Consider the following 4047-nt stretch of genomic DNA (forward strand, 5'->3'; position numbering starts at 1 on the left):
TTATAACAAATATGAAATTATAATTTAAAATCATATAAAATTATTATATATTTATTTAAGTTACATTTTTATAGCATGAAAGATTAAAATTATCAAATGAATGTTTATTTTTTTTATATTATAATTTAATATAATTTAAAATTATTATGTATATTTATTTAATTTATATTTTTATAGTACGATAGAGCTAAAATTATTAAACTATACATAAATAATTTATTTAAAATTATTATATGTGTTGATTTAAATAATATTTTTATAAAACAATAAGACTAAGATTATCAAAATAAATAAATAAAAATACTATTTACCATTAACTTCTTTTTTTGCTCTCATATGTATCTCACATCTCCCTTTTCTTTTTTTCTTTTTTTCTTTTTATTAAAATTCCAGATCAATACCCTTACCAATATTTTCTCTATAATTTAATATTTAAAAGATTTCTACTTAATCTAATTACCCATAAACAAAACTTAATAGAATTATACATACTAAAAATATTTTACCAATTAATTTTATCTACATTTTCACCTTTTTAAATTAAATATTAAAAATATTTATTTTTATGAAATTTATTATATATATTTATGTAAGTTACATTTTTATAACGTGAAAGAGATAAAATTATTAAAATATATATAAATAATTTATTTAAAATTAGTATATGTGTTGATTGAAGTAGCGTTTTTATAAAATGATACAACTAAAATTATTAAAATAAATAATTAGAATCATTATTTAAATTTTAAATTTTAAATTTATTATTATTTTTTCCTCTAATTTAACGATTATTTTAAATATTTTATATATTCAAAAATATAAATAATTTAACTAAAAAAATATTTTAAAACAAATATGTTTAACCCGTGTATCGCATAGGTTAACTACTAGGTTAATATCTATTAAAGATATAAAAAAATAATAATTCATATTTATTGAATTAAATAGATAGACTTAGGATTTGAAATTTTTTAGGACCAAGTTTGAAATAATACATATTTTCTTAGGGAGCTTTTTTGATAAATATACTTTCTAAGAGTTTTATTCCATTCAACCCATATTCTTTTTAACTATTCCATTAGGTCCTATTTGAGATAAGAAGATCAAAATACCATTTTCATCTACTTATGTTCCATTTAGTTCACATTATTTTCTTATATTTCAATAAGTCCTATGGGTGACATAATTACCAAAATACCCCTAATGTGAATGTTCACACCGTTAATGTGAATGTTCATATCGTCAATGTGTAGGGGCCCGGCCCATGTCGATCCTCGTGGGTGCCCGGAAAAATTCGGGGCGGGGCGGGCCCATTGACAAGGTGAATATTCACATTGACATGTTAACATTCACATTAAGGAGTGTAAAATTGGCCTGCGGCCCGAGGCGGGCCCGGTCCGGCCCGTTGACAATGTGAATATTCATATTAACATTCACATTGATAAGAGTGTAAAATTGACCCGCGGCCCATGGGCGGCGAAAAACCCGCCCACGGCCCGGGACAGTCCCGGCCCGGCCCGTTGAAAATGTGAATATTCACATTGACATGTTAACATTCACATTGATAGGTGTGTAAAATTAGCCTGCGCCTCGTGGCTGCCCGAAACCCGCCCACGACCAGTAGGCGGCCCGGGGCAGGCCCAGCCCGGCCTGTTGATGATTAAGGCCGAAATGTACATCATTGAGGCCGTTAATTAGAATCTCTTAACTTCACTTGCTGGTCACACTGTATATTTTATGTGTGTTGAGTGTCAATCAGGTTGTACATCGTCGGAGCATAAAATGAGCAAAAAGACAGAATTTGGGCAGAGTTGACTTTCCCGCACGTGCGTTGACTTTCCCGCACGTGCGTTGACTTTTTCTGGGAAAGTCAAACCGACGTTTTAAACCTGTTTGGACGAGATTGGAAGTATAAAAAGGCAAGTAAAAGGCTGGGTTAGGGTTCTGAAATTGTTTTGACCTAAAGGGAGATGCTAGGGTTTGGAAAGGAAGAGAAACAAAAGCTCCAAGATGTCTCCCATGGTGGTTCCTTCTCCATCTACCTCCTCCCACTCCTCCATGAGTGGCTAGTCTCCTTTTCTAGGGTTTTGAATAAACCCTAGCCATGTAATAGGTTTTTCTTTTTTTGATTTTATATTATGTAAAGGTTTGAACCATTGTATAGTGTTTTAGAAATTCTTTATATATAATTTTCATTATCTTTTCAAATATTTGACTTTCTGTGATTGTTGAATATTATCCATACATGAGTTTTCTATTCCTTCACATTCAAGGTATGGGACGAACCATGCTACGAGGAACAAGTCGTATCACTACCCTAGTTTAGAGTGAACGATTCGTATTGCTTGAGATGGTTCGTGCTCGTACATTGAATGTGATGATCTTCTTGTTAAATGCTTTGAGCTTGTAGTTGCGAAGCATTAATCCGTTCAAACCATAGCATAATTAATTTCAATTGGAAACCCTAATTATGTGGTTAGTGGTGAATTCTCTACCCTAGGATTTTTTCCCAATTCAGTAAACCTAAATTCAATTATTCTTGATAATTTAATTCATTAGTTTAATTTATTCGTTATTAAATTAGGTTATAAACAACCAATCTTTTTATCAAAATTAATTTAGGAATTTGACAATTAAATTAGTTTAATTTCACAATAGTCCCTGTGGATCGATACCTGGACTTGCCATTATTCTGATAGAATTTGGTATAGTTTAGTATTTAATTTTGGTGTGTTCAACAACCCATCAGTTGACAATGTGAATATTCACATTGACATGTTAACATTCACATTGATAAGAGTATAAAATTGGCCAGCGGCCCAGGGCGGGCCCGGCCCGTTGACAATGTGAATATTCACATTGACATGTTAACATTCATATTGATAGGAGTGTAAAATTAGCCCAAGCCTCGTGACTGCCCAAAACCCACCCACGGCCCGTGGGCGGCTCAGGGCGGGCCTGGCCATTTTTTTTAATTCTTTTTAATTTTCTATACCAAAATTTTATTATTTTTCACAAAAAAAGACACTAGGCCTCGGCGCGAGCCGGGCCTCAGACCAAGTCTTGAATGGGCCTTAACCGGGCCGATGGGCCGGGCCAGGCTTCAAAGTGATGGCCCAGGCCCTAGCCTAGGGTCTCGGACTAGGCTCGAGCCTGGGCCAAAGCGAGCCTTTCCCGGGTCGGGTCGGGCCGACCCACAGGCCAAAAAATTAGGCCAAGGCACAAGGGTATTTGGGCTTTGGAGAGGCCGATGGATCAAGCCTCGGGTTGGGCCGGTGGGCCTGGCCCTAGCCTTGAGCTTAAGTCGGGTTTGGGCGGGCCTGGCCATTTTTTTTAAATTCTTTTTAATTTTTTCTACCAAAATTTTATTATTTTCCATAAAAAAATACATTGCGCCTCGGGCAAGCTGGGCCTCGGACTGAGCCTTGAATGGGCATTAAGCGGTCCAATGGGTCGGGCCAGGCTTCAAAATGATGACCTAAGCCCTAACCTAAGGTCTCGGACATGCTCGGGCCCGGACCGAAACGAGCATGCCCCAGGCCATGGGCGGGCTTCGGGCAGTCCACGGGCCGCGGGCTAATTCTACATTCCTATCAATGTGCATTTTAACATGTCAATGTGAATTTTCACATTATCAACAGGCAGAGCAGGCATTTCCCCAAACCACGGACAAGCTTCGAGCAGCGGGCAAATTTTACACTCCTATCAATGTTAATGTTAACATGTCAATGTAAATATTCACATTGTCACAGGTCGGGCCAAGTCCGCCTTGGGCTGTGGTCGAGCTTCGAGCCGCCCACGGGCTGCGGGCCAATTTTACACTCTTATCAATGTGAATGTTAACATGTCAATGTGAATATTCACATTGTCAACGGGCCGAATCGAGCCTGCCCTGAGCCGCTGGCCAATTTTATACTCTCATCAATGTGAATATTAATATGTCAATGTGAATATTCACATTATCAACAGGCCAGGCCGGGCCCGCCCCGGGCCGCCCATGGGCCGTGGGCGGGTTTCGCGCAGCCACGAGGCGCGGGCTAATTTTAC

This window comes from Camellia sinensis, chromosome 12 (assembly GCF_055761805.1).
Source record: "Camellia sinensis isolate YWXY chromosome 12, ASM5576180v1, whole genome shotgun sequence".
NCBI lineage: Eukaryota > Viridiplantae > Streptophyta > Magnoliopsida > Ericales > Theaceae > Camellia > Camellia sinensis.